Below are 19,200 nucleotides of genomic sequence, written 5' to 3'. Positions count from 1 at the left end.
AAACCAAAAAAAATGAAACTCCGTACTGCTGACATTTTCCTTTGTGGTTGGCTGATAAATCTTGAGATTGAGCTGTCCGCAATTACCGATAAGTAAATACAGAGGAACTGGAGGTGTGAGAGCAAAGTGGCACCTGTCTGGATATGATGTCTTCCATTGAGGGTTATCTATTAAGCCAAGGCTACAGTACTACTTCTGCGGCACAACAGTTGGGGCATATGATGATCAACGACCATAAAATCCATTGAGTGGCACCATGTGTTGGACCTTAAGGGGCCATGGTGCTGTTGCAGACAAAGGTTGCCTGACATGATACCTTCACACAACACAAAAGACGTCAGTCAGCACCTCCTAACTAAGTGAAATAAATGGGCAGGTGCTAATCTGCTTTGACTGCAATGCAAAACAAACAAACACAAAGTTGCTGCAGCACCCTGCAGGCGCTAAGATATATGCAAACATTTAATATTTGTATTATTTTAAATTGTTTGTTTTTCATTGCAGTCACAGCAGATAAGCACCTGCCCATTTATTTTAACTTTGTTAGAAGCTACTGACTAACTTTATCTTCTGCATTGTGCTCTTGGGGGTGGTGACTGCCTCCATCTTGGTTTCTGCAATCCTCCCCACTTGTTGAAGGCGCTTTTTAATTAGTATAAAATAACGCTGGTTCCTATCTAACATGAATTTATTATGTAGGTCTAGGCCCGAGAGAGGAAAGTCACCTGTGTATAGCTATAATGTTTAGTGTAGGGACCCATTCTGTGTTGGGTGCACTATGGGTACATTATACTGTGTGGTAAAGCACTATAGGGGCATTATACTGTGTGGGTGGGTACTAATGGGGCATTATACTGTGGAGGGGCACTATGGAGGAATTATACTGTGTGAGGAGGCACTATGGGGACATTATACTGTGTGAGGGGCACGATGGGGGCATTATACTGTGGTAGGTCACTATAAGAACATTATACTGTGTGAGGGGCACTATGGGGACGTTATACTTTGTGGGTGGGCACTAATAGGGCATTATACTGTGTGGGGAGTCACTATGGGGACATTATACTGTGTGGAGAGATAGAGTACTATGGGGACATTATACTGTGTGAGGGCACTATGGGGGCATCATACTATGGAGAGGCACTATGAGGGCATTATACTATGTGGGGAGGCACTATAGGGGCATTATGCTGTTTGGTGGCAGTATGGGGCATGTTAGTGTGTGGAAAGGTGCTATGGGGGCATTATACTGTGTGGTGCACTATGAGGTATGATATTGTGTGGTTAGGCATTATGGGGGCACTATACTGTGTGTTGGGGCACTCTGAGGGCACTATACTGTGTGGGGATGCACGATGGAGCATTATAGTTTGTTGGGGCACTATGGGGGCATTATACTGTGCATGGGGCACTATGTGGCATTATACTATGTGGGGCGAGATACTGTGTAAGAAGCCACTATGGGGCATTATACTGTGTGGAGGGCACTATGGGGAGCATCATACTGTGTTGGGAGGCACTATGGGGGCATTATACTCTGTGTGGCGGCACTATGGGGGTATGATATGTGGTGGACGTTACAAAGGCAGGATACTGTCTGGGGGCATGACTCTGTGTCAGGGCACTCTGAGGGCACGATACTGAGGTGTGTATAGACAGGGATTGGGCAGGGTTAGAGGTGAGGCTTAACATGGCTTTGCATGCTGCATGTGTTGTCCCTGTCCATGAAAGTTGGAAGGCATCCTTTTTGTAGTAATCAAGATAATCATAGAGCTTAATGATTTTCATGCGACCTCAGTCTCGTACCATCTTATCTGGCACTCCAAGCTTTAGATCATATATTGTGGGCATACAATGTCAGAGGACTCCAGTTTGCTTACATATATCATATGCTAATTAGTGAAAATTCCAGGGCATTAGTGAGAATCCTGCCCTATGACTGGTTGAAACCTAGTACCCTGTATGATAGGCAAGGAATGCTAAACATGGCTGCTAACAATTAGTAAGTATCCAAAAAAAGGTATTTAGTGTTGTAAGGGTCAAAGTTCAGTTAGCGCTTTAAATGAGCCATTATATCCCTAGGTTCTTAAAGAACTGCTACTCAGTTAATGGGAAGATTTAAAAGCATTTCCTAAATTGCAAACCTATAAGATTACAGATGTCACTCATGTTCATATAATCCACCGGCAGGAGATGAAGGTTTTGCTTTGATGTGCTAAATTGGAGACGGGCTAATGGCACTATTAATATACAATAGTGCATATTTAAGTAGTTAGTAGAATGGTTTTCCTACGTTTTTGTTCCCAACCACAAGCATTTAAAATGTTCAGTCCTATTTAATATAGATTCAGGGCTCCTGAAAGCATGCTAGCTTAGTACAGCTGATGGCTTGACATAGGATTGTTTGTGAAGAGCTTGCTATACATTCAAGTTCACTGTTTGACAGATGTCCGCAGCCTTGAGAGGCGCACAACTGCAGAGAATAAGCTCAGAAAGCTTGGATCACAGTTTGCCTTTCTTGTTATAGGAGCTTAGGGATAACCTATGCTGTAGATAATCAAAGATTTACTAAGGTGATACCTCAGTACGTTGCCCGATACGTTGTCAGAAGTGCAGATAGAATTCTATAGATCGACTTGTTATTTTAATAACATGAACGTTATATAATGCTTTCAAGCAAAAACAGAAAAAACTTTTATTATTATTATTTCACACGTTCCTTACCTTCATATTAACCTTTCTTATTAACCTTTTGTCCTCTTTGTAGTCACTGTTACAGTAGGGAACTTCAACAATCTGAAGAGGCAGAGCTGCAGTGTAAAGAACTGTGGATGTACAGGACAGAGGCCTGGGTCTCTGAATAGTTAAGAGATGGATTTCAGACTACCTCAGACTCCATAGAGTCTCAGGACCATGGCTACAGAGGAGGTAGTGCTTTTTTACTTCTCAGTAAGGGTATGTGCACACGATAACTGCATTTACGTCTGAAATTACGGAGCTGTTTTCAGGAGAAAACAGCTCCTGAATTTCAGACCTAATTGCTCGTACTCGCGTTTTGCGGGGCGTTCATTATGGACGTAATTTGGAGCTGTTCTTCATTGGATTCAATGAAAAACGGCTCCAATTACGTCCCAAGAGGTGTCCTGCACTTCTTTGACGAGGCTGTTATTTTACACGCCGTCTTTTGACAGCAACGCGTAAAATTACAGGTCGTCGGCACAGTACATCGGCAAACCCATTGAAATGAATGGGCAGTTGTTTGCCAACGTATTGGAGCCGTTTACGCATGAAAATAGGTTGTGTGAACCCAGCCTAAGACTCTAACATAAGTATTTCAGTGCTCAGAGGTGAGCTCTCATGGACTGAATAGGAACAAATATTATATAAGTAAATTGATGTTAGCTGACAGTCAATAGTGAAATATAAGGTCTCCTGCACACGGGATGAAAATGCTGTGGACTTTCCGTACGGAGACTCTGCAGCGTATTGCAGTAGCAGCAAAATGGATGAAATTTGAACAAATCTCTTGCACACCAGGCAGAAAAATTCATCAGAAAACAAGTTTTGGAAATCGACCTGCGGTACAGATTTTCAATCAATGTATCTTACGTAAATGCTGCAAAATTTTTGCATGAAAATTCCGGATGGAAATTTCCGTCTTGAGTACAGGAGGCCTAAAATGCAATATAAACAATGCTTTTTTGTTTGTGGCGTTTTTATTCACTTTTGGTGATTTTTTTTGTGTCCTTGGCGTTTTATTTTAAAAAACACAGCATGCTCTAGGGATGGCGTTATTTTTTCTATCTTTTTCCTATAGGCTTTTGTAAAGGATATGAAAAGTGGCAGGAAAAACTTATGTTCAAAATATATGAATTAAAAAAATGGCACAAAAAAACACTCGTAAAAAAGACATGAAATTCATGGCGTTTTTACAAGCCAACAAAAACTGCAGAAAAACTAAAGCCTTTTGAAAACTTGTATAAAGGAAATGAGCAATAGTTGCCTATAGCAACCAATCAGATTCCACCTCTCATTTTTCAATGGCCCTTTGGAAAATGAAAGCAGTGACATAATTGGTTGCCATGGGCAACTAATCAGCTTTCCCTTTGCACCAGTTTTGATCATTCCCCCATTGTGTCTAGTTTGTTACATTATGTGGAACATTAGTCAATTTTTTTTAAAATATCCTTTAAAAAACACTTTTTATCAGTTCCCACCATTAAACTAATATTCCTAAAAACTTAAGTTAAGATTATACTCAGGGTATTTGAGAAATATATCTCTTCCAGCTACTTATGCAAATTTTGCTTTATTTCCGAACATGGCGTTATCAATAACACAGGCTTTGCTGTGTTGTTAGCTTTTTTTTACCTGTTGTTCGGTCATCCAAACGAGAGAAAGGCTTATTGTAGATAACTATCAATTTGTTTCCATTAAGTCATAATTAAGCAGTTGCTGAGATGCCATTTTAGCTGAGAATACCTCGGATGCATGTTAAACAGTCAACATCTCTGCCACCAGCACAGATGCCGAAAAATGCATAATGGGCAAGGCCCGCACTCTCACCTATATCCATGTCAAATCCGTGTCAAATTGAAAGGTATTTGTGTTGTCGAGCGCCCTGATCTCATGTAGAACATGCAGAGATCTGTAATGAGTCACGGCCAAGCTCATAGGTTAAACTTTCAGTCTGCTTATTATTTTACTGTATCCTCTCTGTTCATTCTGTAATAACAAGACTGTTTGCAGAATGCAGAGAGAAAGTGTTAAGCTCCATGTTGATTCTGCTAAATTGAAGAGCTACAATCAATGACGTGATGTAGGTCGAGACATGTTCCTCTTGTTTAAAAGGGGTTGAAAAGAAGCGCCGCACGTAATGCTTCTTGTGCTCAAATTCAGACAGCTTTCAACCAATAAAAACATACGCCACAAATTGGAGCACTTAGGCTAAGTTCATGGAGTGATAGAGCGAGCTTGTTCGATGACATCATACCCAACATGCTTGCACATGTACGACTGTCAATTTAGGCATAGTCTCACTCGTGATTTTTTTTCCTGCTGTTTGCTTAGCTTTATTACTGCATTATATTGCTAAAAAAAAAAACAATCAATACCGCTAGCAGATTGCAGCATAACTGGAGGAAAATGAAAACTTGTAAGGCTCTATTATGTATTGATTATCCCTTTATTTAAAAGGCATCAGTAGTACATGTGCGCCATGTTCTACATTAGCGTATTAAATATTATCTGTTCCTGGTTTGTCGTGTATATTGTTGCTATTATTATTATTTTACTTGTGTTATCAGACTCGTCTCTAGATTTTGTTCTTGAGGAATAGTGTTTATTAACTTTCTGTAGACAAGCAGTTGACAGTAAGGGTATGTTCACACGGCAGCGTCCGTAACGGCTGAAATTAAGGGGCTTTTTTCAGGAGAAAACAGCCCCGTCATTTCAGCCGTAACGGCATGTGCAGGCACTTGAACGCCACGTCCATTACGGACGTAACTGGAGCTGGTTTTCCATGGAGTCCATGGAAAACGGCTCCATTTACGTCTGAAGAAGTGACAGCGACGCGTAAATATACGCCTCGTGTGAACAGGCAAACGTCTGCCCATTGCTTTCAATGGGCAGATGTTTGTCAACGCTTTCAAGCCGTAATTTCGGACGTAATTCGGGGGTTAAAACGACCGAATTACGTCCGTAAATAGGCCGTGTGAACATACCCTAATAGATACAAGAATATACGTATCGCAGAGCTTATGTTCCTAGGCAGCCATCAAATCTTATTGGTAAATATAGGACCACTGAATGCCAAAGCTGCCGTTATTTAAATATGGAGCATGAAAATAACATTGGGCTCCAGTCTAAGGGAATATACTAACTGTACTTGGGTCACATTGGATAAATGGGACATATGGTAGATTATGGGGCATTAGAGTTGAAAATCTAATGTGGACTGTTGGAGTGTAACTCAGGTTAGATTAAATATTACGGAATTGCAATGTGCAATTTGATAATATATTGTCATTGGTTGGATTGTAAAAAATCTGAACATGGAGCTGGAAAACCAAAGGGAATTCAACTTCCTAATAGTTTTTCTCCAGCCCATTAACAGTTACTTTTAATTCCAAGAAATTGGGTTTACATGTGTGGCGAAACCGGGTCAGTGGGGGTCGGTTTACGCCAAGAGAATGTGGGCGATAGATTCAGGCGACACAGATTAACAGGGGACAAGCCACAGCGGCGCGTTTATTAACAGGGACAGACACACACAGAAACAATGCACCGCTGCTTCTCCCCTCTGGGCTGGATGTGACAGGCTACCTCACTATGGGGTCTCTCCACTGTACCTTTCATCCTTTGGGGTGTCTCCAGATCCTCCTTAGTTAGATGGGACTCCAGCACTTGTCCTTTATTACTGTCCCTAGGTCAGGTACCATCTCTGAGGTAGATAGCCCCTGCCTGCAGCTCACACTGCTATCTCATCCTCTCCTGGACAGGAACTGACTGAGAACTCATCCAGCACCACTATATGCCTCACTCACCCCTCCCTCAGGAATCAGGCCATGTGCTTTCTGCTCTTGCCCCCTCCTTTTTCTTATTTACATTCAGACAAGTTCCCGCTTGCAGCCTGTGACTCACTCTCCTACAGTATAAGATTAACCCTAGAGGGGAGGACAGTGAAGCAGCACTGAATACAATATAATGCAAATCAACTGGTTATCAAACATAACGTAATGCAGTTTGAGGGGACATATCCCCATCTAGCACCGGGCGCAATTTAAGCTATGGCACCCGGATGGCGGGAGTGCGACGGTTTGCGGCAGGCTTAACCTTTATTTGGGTACAATGCCTGTAACCGTCACCCGTTCCGCCACAACATGGCATCTCAGAAGTGCCAGTGCTTTAAAGGGGTTTTCCTCACTAATAACCTTCATGGCATATCAAGAGAATGTGGCGTAAATGTGATTGTGGGGGTTAGACCATGTATACCATTACTTTAGTGGTGATTTCACACTATATGCGCACGAGCCTAAACACCTATGACTCAATATACACCATAAATGTATAGACAAATCACACTGTAAAGCAGAGGTGCACAACATTTTTGGGTCTGAGGGCCACTTTGTCAGATTGTACCACTCCCAAGGGCCATAATGAAACTTAAAGAGGTATCTAACTCTAGAACATTTATGGCATATCGACAGTATATGCCATTAATGTCCGACAAGTGGGTTTTCCAGTTATGAGACTCCCACCTATCAGCAAAACAGAGATAAAGCCAAGTGTTTCCAACGCCAATAAACTACAATGGAGAAATGTGTGGCCTCATTTCAATTTTTCTAGCGTACCCAACAGGAGATGTGCCATAAATGTCTCAGATGGGAATACCCCTTTAAAAGATACACTGCATTATGCCCAGCACAGGGCATGAAAGGAACACAGCAATTTAAAGAGCACCAAAGAGAAAATGCCAGTCATACACGGCCCTTTCAGGGCACACATTATCAGTTTTGCCTGGGTTGTTTCTTTAAAGAAGTACTCAAAGTTTTTTTTTCTGCCCCTCACCCAATTCGCAAATGTTATGTAGTGTAATGTAGACATTCGTATTGACTTACCTGGTGCTGTATTTCATGTGGCGTTGCCCATTGCTCTTTACCCATTTCATCTGTATTCTGACAACCCACATCCTGACTTAGCGGGAAAGGTGCGTGGTCTAGCAGAAAGGTGCGTGGTCTAGCAGAAAGGTGCGTGGTCTAGCAGAAAGGAGCATGGTTTCAAATGTGACACTGTGCTCCAAAATTGACAAAAAATTTTGGCACAAAAAAAGTGGTGTCAACTAAGCCAAACAAGAGGTGGTATAAGGAGGAGTAACATGTTAGCTAAATGCGCTAAATTTATCATACAACGTGTACTAAGGTGAAATAGCTGACCCATTTTCTGACAGCCTTGCCTAAGTTTATACGGTCTAAAACGTAGACAGTATTCGTAAATCTGCCCCTTTGTTCTACCTACTTACTGTATAATGGCACTGCTCTCATGTGTCACAGTGAGTGGTCCGGATGCCGGACCTCCATCGATCATATACTGATGACTTATCCGGTGGATAGGTCATCAGTTGTCTGGTAATAAACACCCCCTTTAAAAAGATGTATGGAAGAACGGAAGCTTACATCTTTTATGCAGACATATGAACAATTTACATGCTTAGAGATTAAAGGGGTTGTCCGCTAATGACCATAAGATAATTTGAGGGAGTCCCACTATTAGGATCCCCAGCGATCAGCCTTTGTGTGTTTTATTTACATTTCTTCCTAAAGATTCTCTACACTTACAGCTGTGTTTTATACACTATTCTATGACTGTCCAATAATCCAAACTATCAGATAACCCAGACCTATCAGGTCTTATTGGGGTCAGATTAGAGGAATTATGTACATCATTTATATTGCATATATTGCATATCACTGATGTTTTTGTGTCCTAAAAAATTCGAACAATTCAATGGTATAAGCTATAAAAAAAAAAAAAAAGGCAGGAAAATACTGACTTAACCATCTTAAAAGGTCAAAGTAAAAATATTTGTCTATATATTTTACATTTTAATGTAGTAGAGATGCCGAGAATTCTGTATGTGCTACTTCCATATTAAATGGGTTGATTTTTCCATATTTCATTTATTATTTGAATATAAAGCAGTTTAAATAAATCTACCGGATTATATATGTCAAAATAGCATGTGTTAAGCTGGTGTTCATCAGAATTATATACATAAAACTGGGGAGAAATGTACATGTATAATTAGACATACACTCAGCCTTGTATGTGTCAGTATAATTTACATTGTGGCAAACTACATTCGTTTTCATGTTTCTGATTTCGGAACGGAGCAAAGATAAAATACATGCAAGGGACCGGGGACTGCTGGATAGTGATATGCACTATGAAATACAGGGGACAAAAAAAAAGATTAGGGGCTTTGAAATTGAGTGCTTGTTGCTTGTGCAGATTCACAGAGAAGAAATTTTTCTTCTTAATCTTTATAATAATGAAATTACTTTTTAAATCCCAAGATACATTGCACAGTAGGCCGTTTTTATACTCGGCCTCTAACACTTGGGCACATAGGACGTAGGCCTTTAAAATACATTGAAAATAAAAAAAAATGAAGAAATTAAAACCTCTTGAACATTTTCTATCTGTAAGCAGTTCTGATTACTGACCATGTTTTTGGTGATTCATCTGTTCCTCACTCACACAACAATTAAAGAGTAAACAGAAAATGTGGTTGCTAAGTGAGAAATCAGCAGAAATAAGGATGTAATTAAAGGTATAATCTGTTCCATTTGAACAATTTCTGGCTATCTCTTTTTAAAATGACAATTAATAATATTAAGCTGTTCATTTGCAAGATGTTTGCTCCATTTATCAGCCTATAAAAGACTGACTGGTGCAGCAAAAAGGCAACAAATAAGAAAAGAAAAAAAAAAGTAAAAACACAGGACACAGAGCAGAGTCTGATCATCGTTAGTTTATTTCATCACTTTAGAAAAGAATAGAATACACATAGAGCTGGATTAAAGAAAGGGCTAAAGGGACAGTTGGCCATGAACACCTAGAGGCCACCACCACTCAGTTTCACAGACACTGGTAACTAGAAGAAATCTGGAGATCAGGCATGCATATTTATTGCTCTGGGAAAACAGGGATAGGTGGCTGCTAGATACCTCTGGCACCGCATATCTACTAGTTCAACATAGAGCATGTTAAAATTCAAAATGCCAAACCTTGTTTTCTCCAACAGCAGACACCCTGTCTGCCCACATACACATTAGATTGTCATCAGTGCACATTATCTATGCATTATATGACGCTGCTAATGGAGAAGGGGGCCCGACCGATTTTTTTTGCCCAAGGGCCTCTACCAAACCATCATTATTTGTAAAGTATCTATCATTAGCCTCAGTACTTTAGACTATGGAAAGATGTCCGGAAAGGGTTTAAGGAGGTAGTATTAACCAAACATCACCCCATGCTACTGATCAAGGCCTATACAAGTAGGTGCAAGTATAGCTTGGCAGCTTGCTGAAATCAAAACTGCAGTTTGTGAACGTGACTAGTACTAATAATTTTCAATTGACTCTACAATATTAATTAGCAGTACAAGCTTGATAAATAAACAGCAGCTGAACCCATTTATTAAAGCAGATCTGTGAGTTTAACATGATTCTAGGAGGGGGGGATACCTATGTAATACTACATCAATAAAGGAGACTAGACATGGACCGCACATCCACTATATACTATGATCAATTGCGGCTAGGCAAAATTATTAAACATGAACGAGAGGTTCTTTGTAACAATTTGATCAAATTGTATGCAAGCCCACTTGCCACTTCACGGCGACCTCTTGAAAGTGGGTCCCTACTCTATCGGTTGTAGCACCGCGTGGCGGTCACTGCCACTGCAGCACCGCTCCTGCAGAGGGAGCAACCCAGAGGCCCAAAAGCACCCATGCCATCAGGCCAAGCCAAGCCTCCTTGGCTCTGGGCCACATCCCCCCACAAGTGCAGCACCGCAGTAACAGACACCATCCCACAGTCCATGTCTAGTCTCCTTTATTGATATAATATGGAGTCTATCCCCCTCATTTATTTTGTTTTGCTTGGTACCAGCACTCCACACTTTTGGCCCAGCTGATTTTAATTAGGAATGACCTCATAAGTGTTTCTGCTCCTGCTTGTACTCTCAGTTGTCCACTGGGGGCGCATGGTAAGGTTAGCTTTTTCCATCTATTCACTTGTTGTGCTACTGTGGGGTGGTGTCTGTTGCTGTGGTGCTGCACTTGTGGGGGGACGTGGCCCAGAGCCAAGGAGGCTTGGCTTGATGGCATGGGTGCTTTTGGGCCTCTGGGTTGCTCCCTCTGTGGGAGCGGTGCTGCAGTGACGGTGACCGCCACTCAGTGCTACAACCGATAGAGTAGGGACCCACTTTCAAGAGGTCGCCGTGAAGTGGCAAGTGGGCTTGCATACAATTTGATCAAAATGTTACAAAGAACCTCTCGTTCATGTTTAATAATTTTGCCTAGCCGCAATTGATCATAGTATATAGTGGATGTGCGGTCCATCTCTAGTCTCCTTTATTGATACTATGTAATACTACAGTTTGAGCCCATAGATTTCTATAGGCACCAACATGCAGTAGATATGTAATAGGGTTGTGTGTATGAAGCCAGGAAAGGGATAGGCTGGGTGAGCGCCAGGCTCATGAATATTAAACAAATGGCTTGGTATTTTTCTTGGCTTTTTCATGTTATAATCAAGTGCTGGATGCAGCGGGTAAGAGAGATGAACTAGTATGAACTTATCCCAGTCCAGATCATATCTAGGAATGTCTTGATTCAAGAAGCCCAGGGGAAGATCCCCAGCTTTTCCATTTTAAAAAATGACAGCTAAAGACGAAGTCGTCGAAACATAAAAGAAAGTTACTACTATGGTATCAACTTTGCAAAAATAAATAGTACATGTTAATATAACAAACTTTGTACTAAATGTTTTTGGGAAAAAATGCCTATTTTTCCACTTATCAGGCTCTCCCCCCTCCTAACTTTTAACTAACTCTGAATTTACAGCTTTTTTCTATCTCCTCAAAAAAAGACTGACTATCAGCCCACTGACGCATCAGGTAAAAACAGCTCATCAAAGTCTATTTAGAGGGGGAAGGAGGGAGCAGGAGCAGAGAGAGAGAAGCAGAGACACACACAGATGCTGCTTCAGCTTTTGGTAAGTGTTATATCTCACCCCAGTTCTGGATTCTCAGCTACGCTGCTAATTACTTCTGTATAAGCTCCTCAATGCTGCTGCAGCTTTTATATATGTGATAGATAAAGATAGGAGAGTAGATTCTCTTCTTCTCTATGTGTGCTGTGTATAGAAGACATGATAGCAGTTAGGCTCCGCCCACTAGCTCAGAGACAACTGAGAATTAGGCCTCATTTACACGAGTGTGTGCGTTTTGCGCACGCAAAAAAACGCAGCGTTTTGCGTGCGCAAAAGGCACTTGACAGCTCCGTGTGTCATCAGTGTATGATGCGCGGCTGCGTGATTTTCGCGCAGCCGCCATCATAGAGATGAGGCTAGTCGACGTCAGTCACTGTCCAGGGTGCTGAAAGAGTTAACTGATCGGCAGTAACTGTTTCAGCACCCTCGACAATGAATTCCGATCACAATATACACCAACCTGTGAATAAAAAAAAGACGTTCATACTTACCAAGAACTTCCTGCTTCCTCCAGTCCGGTCTCCCGGCCGTTGCCTTGGTGACGCGTCCCTCTCTTGTCATCCGGCCCCACCTCCCTGGATGACGCGGCAGTCCATGTGACCGCTGCAGCCTGTGATTGGCTGCAGCCTGTGCTTGGCCTGTGATTGGCTGCAGCTGTCACTTGGACTGAATTGTCATCCCGGGAGGTCAGACTGGAGGAAGAAGCCGGGAGTTATCGGTAAGTCAGAACTTCTTCTTTTTTTTACACGTTCATGTATATTGTGATTGGAAGTCACTGTCCAGGGTGCTGAACCAGTTTAACTCTTTCAGCACCGTGGACAGTGACTGTCTCCTGACGTCGCGTACCGGAAATTTTTTTGCCGGGTTCGGTCAAAACGAGTTTGACCGAACCCGGTGAAGTTCGGTGCGCTCATCTCTAATTTGACACTCCGTTTGGATGTTTGTAAACAGAAAAGCACGTGGTGCTTTTCTGTTTACATTCATCCTTTTGACAGCTCTTGCGCGAATCACGCAGTTCGCACGGAAGTGCTTCCGTGCGGCATGCGTGGTTTTCACGCACCCATTGACTTCAATGGGTGTGTGATGTGCGAAAAACGCACGATTATAGAACATGTCGTGAGTTTTACGCAACGCACTCGCGCTGCGCAAAATTCACGCATTGTCTGCACTGCCCCATAGAGTAATATAGGTGCGTACGACACACGTGAAAAGCACGCGCGTCGCACGCGCGTATATATCGCTTGTGTAAATGAGGCCTTAGAGATAGCACCTGCAGAGGGGAAAACTGCTAAAATATGCTAAATACAAGTTATATAATGGCCACAAAAAGTGTTACTCCTCATGTACACACAGATGACAGCTTATTTTGAAAAGTCACCTGAAAAGTTAGGTACACTTTTATAAAATAATACAGTATTCTGGGCAAGCTGTCCTTTCTAGTGACCCATACTTGACTTTGTTTTTACATAAAATGATAGTATGTTGTTGCAATGTGTTTTTTACACTGCACCACGTGACAAGACTTTCCCAATGTCTGACGTCTTTACTAAAATATGCAGTTTGTTATGCAACATTATTGTTTATAGAATAAATTATCTGTCCACAAAATGGCTTCCCACGCTGTGTGTAGCTGATAAATTCATTCTAAAACTAATTCATGATTAATCATCAGATTAAATTTCACCACACAAGAGAGAGGCTCACTAAACTGGATCTGCAAGTTCCTTTCTCCTTATGAGATGGTAGTATTATTCATGAAGATATAGGTTACTGTTTATAATTCTTATCGGAATTGCAGATAACATTGTGTCAGAAATGTGGCAATCACAAATATCCATCTCCAGATTTTCCATTATATTTTGGCGCTTAACTAAAAGTGCATTATTCCATTTGAATTCCCAGTGGTCTGGGAGAGGAACTTCTTCCAAATACTTGCACTCTTTTCAGAGTGAGCATTATCTACTTGCTGTGGCAACACTCATGGTATGCTACCCAGGATTGAGCTCCGCTATGATGACAGCATAATTCCCTTGATGTCCTGGGGGGTGTTGAATACTTCTTACAGCCATGCTTAACCCTGGGAGCTTCTCCTGTAGTGAATATTGTAGGAGAAGATTGTTTAAGAGTGAGCTAGTTCTTAGGAACCCCCCCTCCATAGTGCACAGTTATGTCATGAAACAAAAAAAATTTGATCATGGATTCTCTTTAGAGTCTATCCATATTCTGGTGACTTTAAAGGGGTTTTCCTGCGCAGTAACAAGTGAAAAAAACTTAAATCCATTTGTAATCTGTTTCTTCTTCTCCCAAGCATTTTGGAGTTGCTAATGTTCAGTTTTTTCCCGGAGTGCAAACCTGCTTTACTTCCTATGATGGGGCGGTCCATGAGCTAAGCATGCGCCGCTCTAAACTACAATTCCCATTAGACTTTGCGGCCTATTGCCTGCATACAGTGGCGTAACTACCGCTATACGCAGCCTGTCGGCACGGCCCCCCCCATGGCCGGAGGCTCCGCTAGCAGCCGCTATGGCTGCTACAGCGTGACGCCACTGAAGGGGTTGTTCCTACAAAAGACATGCATCCCCTATCCACAGGATAGGGGATGCATGTGTGATCGCTGGGACGCCCAGCGATAAGGAGAACGGGGGACCGAAAGTCCCCCGAAGTTCTCCATGACAAACCTCGGACTTCCGGGATCTGTCTGCAGCTCCATAGAAATGAATTGTGCACTGGGCGCGCTTGTGCGCATGCGTGACCAGCGCACCTTTCATTTTTATTGAACTGCGCAGACTCCGGAAGTCCGAGGTTAGTCATGGAGAACTTGGGGGGACTTTTGGTCCCCCGTTCTCCTTATCGCTGCCAGTGATCACACATGTATCCCCTATCCTGTGGATAGGGGATACATCTCTTTTGTAGGACAAACTATAGGCCGTTTTTTTTTGGGGGGGGGGGCTATATGGCCTTATCTACAGGGGGGGTCTGTATGGCGTTATCTACAGGGGGTGTCTGTATGGCGTTATCTACAGGGGGGTCTGAATGGCGTTATCTACAGGGGGGACTCTGTATGGCGTTTTCTACAGGGGGACTCTGTATGGCGTTATCTACATGGGGGACTCTGTATGGCGTTATCTACAGGCGGGGTTTCTATGGCGTTATCTACAGGGGGGTCTGTATGCCATTATCTACAGGGGGGTCTGTATGCCGTTATCTACAGGGGGGGGGGGGTCTGTATGGCGTTATCTACAGGGGGGACTCTGTATGGCGTTATCTACAGGGGGGACTCTGTATTGCATTATCTACAGGCGGGGTCTGTGTGGCGTTATCTACAGGGGGGTCTGTATGGCATTATCTACAGAGGGAGTCTGTATGGCATTATCTACAGAGGGGGTCTGTATGGCGTTATCTACAGGGGGGCTGTATGGCGTTATCTACAGGGGGGATTGGGGCTGTAAGATGTTATCTACAGGGGGCTGTGTATGGTGCTATCTATAGGGGGGCGCTGTGTGGTGGAATCTATAGGGAGGCACTATCTACAAGGGGGGGTTGTGTGATACCCAGCGGAGGGGGGGGCCCAGTCAAAAGTTTGCTATGGGCCCAGTCTTTCCTAGTTACGCCCCTTCCTGCATACCTCCCTCCCACCCTCTTTCTCTTTCCCCATTGTGTTACTTGTCTTCCCAGCCTCAGTATCTGTCTCCCCACTCTGTAAACCTTATGTGGACCCTTTCTGCCTTCCTTCCACACTCAATACATCTCTCCCCTCACCCATACACATTTCATGCACTATTCCTGCCTCCTCCTCCTCCTCAATATCTGTATTTACGCCCCACAACTCCCTCCTCCCTCCAATAGTGTAGAGAAGGGGGACCGAGATGCGGTCACGGGATTACAATACGCAGCAAAGGCATGTGACAACATGCGTTTAGAGGATAGATCAGTGGGGGGGGGGAAGAAAAGATGCAGCAAGGCCATGGATCCTGAGGGCCTACCTTCCACCCATACAGTTTTTATTGCATAGTAAACTTTGTCGTTATCATTGCACACACAGGACATATGAACAGTATAGTCTATTATGTTATTTTTTTTAATCATCCCATAAATAATGGCAAGTGCTTGGCTCTAAAGTTAGCTCCAAATGGGGCTGTCTTCTGCTGGGCATTTGCGGCACTATTGCAACAGGAGGTTTATTATTGCACCAGTGCCTGGGCCCACCAGTGGTTCTCTTATGGCCCAGTTTGAATGTGCTTGTAAGCAAAAAGGTAGTTAGAAAATTACTTTCTAGTTGCAAATTGTCTTAAATGTTTACAACTTTATTCCACACCCGTCATTCATACGTGTACATGTGAATGTAATCCTAGGGCTCATGCAGACGGCTGTATTACGAATCCATAATACAGCTCCCATAGACTGGTATGGCCTATTCTGTACCTCCGCGTACAAAAATGTGGCATGTTCCATGCCGTAGTACAGAGGCATTCTCCACTAGAAACATCATATTTTTATACTGGTGCATATATGTACTGCCATAATGCATGGTCTGTGTACAGGTCCCAAGAGGTAAATGTGGCCCAAAGGTCAATAGTTGGACTGTATTGCTTTGGTTTACTTGATTAAACAGTTGCTTATTTCAATCAGTCATTCTTCTGTCCGGGATGTGTACAGTTATAAAATAAGTAAAAAAAACTGATATGTCTGAATATACAGGGTGGGCCATTTATATGGATACACCTAAATAAAATGGGAATGGTTGGTGATATTAACTTCCTGTTTGTGGCACATTAGTATATGCGAGGGGGGAAACTTTTCAAGCTGGGTGTTGACCATGGCGGCCATTTTGAAGTCGGCCATTTTGTATCCAACTTTAGTTTTTTCAATGGGAAGAGGGTCATGTGACACATCAAACTTATCGAGAATTTCACAAGAAAAACAATGGTGTGCTTGGTTTTAACGTTACTTTATTATTTCATGAGTTATTTATGTCATTATGGGTGTCAGGTCCGAGCATTCCTAGATGGACAGTTTCCTGGAAAGTGGATTGGTCGTCGTGGGCCAGTTGAATGGCCCCCTAGGTCTCCCGATCTGACCCCCTTAGACTTTTATCTTTGGGGTCATCTGAAGGCAATTGTCTATGTAGTGAAGCTACGAGATGTGCAGCAACTGAAACTACGGATACTGGAAGCCTGTGCTAGCATTTCTTCTGCGGTGTTGCTATCAGTGTGTGAAGAGTGGGAGAAGAGGGTTGCATTGACAAACCAACACAATGGGCAGCACTTTGAACACATTTTATAAGTGGTAAGAAACTTGTAAATAACTCATTAAAGAATAAAGAAACGTTAAAACCAAGCACACCATTGTTTTTCTTGTGAAATTCTCGATAAGTTTGATGTGTCACATGACCCTCTTCCCATTGAAAAAACTAAAGTTGGATACAAAATGGCCGACTTCAAAATGGCCGCCATGGTCAACACCCGGCTTGAAAAGTTTCCCCCCTCCCATATACTAATGTGCCACAAACAGGAAGTTAATATCACCAACCATTCCCATTTTATTTAGGTGTATCCATATAAATGGCCCACCCTGTAGTATATGTAGATGCTATTTTTTATGGAGTTGGATCTTTTCCCGATTCAAGACCACAATTCAGTTCAGCAAATGGCTTAGTTAAAACTGCTTCTAGCCTCTGTGAAAATTCCACCAGGAAATTAGGGTGACTGACACCCCACATAAATGCCCAAACAGCCAATAATATTGGCTGCTACTATTTAGCTTTCAGGTCCTCTACCCAGAGGTGTAGCTAGGTTCTCCAGCACCCGGGGCAAATATTCAGTTTGGCGCCCCCGCCAACCTCTTTCCCGACATCTCCTTCCCCCTCGCCATGTTTGTATTCTCTACCAATCAATGACGTGTCATTTCTTTTCCACATTTCTTTTTATGTAACTCGAGCATAAAAACATTTGTACATTTTACAAGCAATATAGTTCTATACACAACACCAGAATAGTGCTCAGTACATAAATACAACACCAGCACAAATACAGCTCATTTTAGTGCAACCCCTGCCGTATAGGTTTGCACTAATTTGTTTCTAGCTCCCAGCATGGCCCGAACAATGGTAAGGATATGCTGGGAGATGCTGTTTCACAAAAAATAAATCGTATCATAATAATATCACCCATCATCTCGCTGCAGATCATACAGTGACTACAGTACTGATTAGAGGCAGAATAAACATTTACATTAAGTGACTCACCGGTGACGTCTCAGATTCTAGTTCTTTTTCTCCATCCGGTCCAGACCTCTATGATGACTTCTCCCGGTCACAGCCCATTTCTGCAGTTTGCTTCTCAGATGTCTTCAGCTTCTCACTTTTCCAACATTTCTACACCTATAAACAAAGATAAAGCTCTTAATATACCACACAATATGCCCCTAAATATAATAGCGCCATACACTGTACCGCTAATTATAATAGCAACATACACTGTCCCCCACACACACCGTGTCCCCTGTAGATAGTGCCTGCCATAGATCCCCCTGTAGATAGTGCCCCCATAGAGCCCCCTGTAGATAGTGCCCCCATATAGCCCACCCCTGTATATCCCTGTATATAGTGTCCCACAAATAGCTCCCCCTATAGTGCCCCACATATAGCCCACCCCTGTATATAGTCCCCTGTAGATATAGCCCACCCCTGTATATAGCCCCCTGTAGATATAGCCCACCCCTGTATATAGTGCTCCACATTTAGTCCACCCCTGTATATAGTGCTCTACAGATAGCCCACCCCTGTATATAGCCCCCTGTAGATATAGCCCACCCCTGTATATAGCCTCCCTGTAGATATAGCCCATTCCTGTATATAGTGCTCCACAGATAGCCCACCCCTGTATATAGCCTCCCTGTACATATAGCCCACCCCTGTATATAGTGCTCCACAGATAGCCCCCCCTGTAGATATAGCCCCCCATAGATAAAGCCCCCAATAGATAAAGCCCCCCGTAGATAAAGCCCCCATAGATAAAGCCCCCCATAGATAAAGCCCCCCGTAGATAAAGCCACACACTTTTTTATTACGATAAAATAACAAACTATTCAAACTCACCTTAATCCTGTTCCCACATAGTCCGGCAGCAATGGAGACCTGCTCTCTTCTGCGCAGGTCCCCTGGGGTTGAACGAAGCATCTATGAAAGGCGCTGATGGCAGGGCAGAATGACTTTCCCTGTCATTCAGCGCCTTTCAATGACGCAAGCGGCGAAAAGTATCGCGCCGCTTCACTTGTAGATGCTGAATGGCCGGCCACGGAACGTACCCGGCCATTCATTGCTTCTAATTGTCCCTGTGTCCTATAGACGCAGGTACAGTTATAGTGCAGGAGGGGGTGGCGCTGGTGCCCCCCTCTAAGTTCCGCCCGGGGCACATTCCCC

This window comes from Rhinoderma darwinii, chromosome 7 (assembly GCF_050947455.1).
Source record: "Rhinoderma darwinii isolate aRhiDar2 chromosome 7, aRhiDar2.hap1, whole genome shotgun sequence".
In the NCBI taxonomy this organism is placed as follows: Eukaryota; Metazoa; Chordata; class Amphibia; order Anura; family Rhinodermatidae; genus Rhinoderma; species Rhinoderma darwinii.
Note: the sequence above shows the minus strand (reverse complement) of the source record.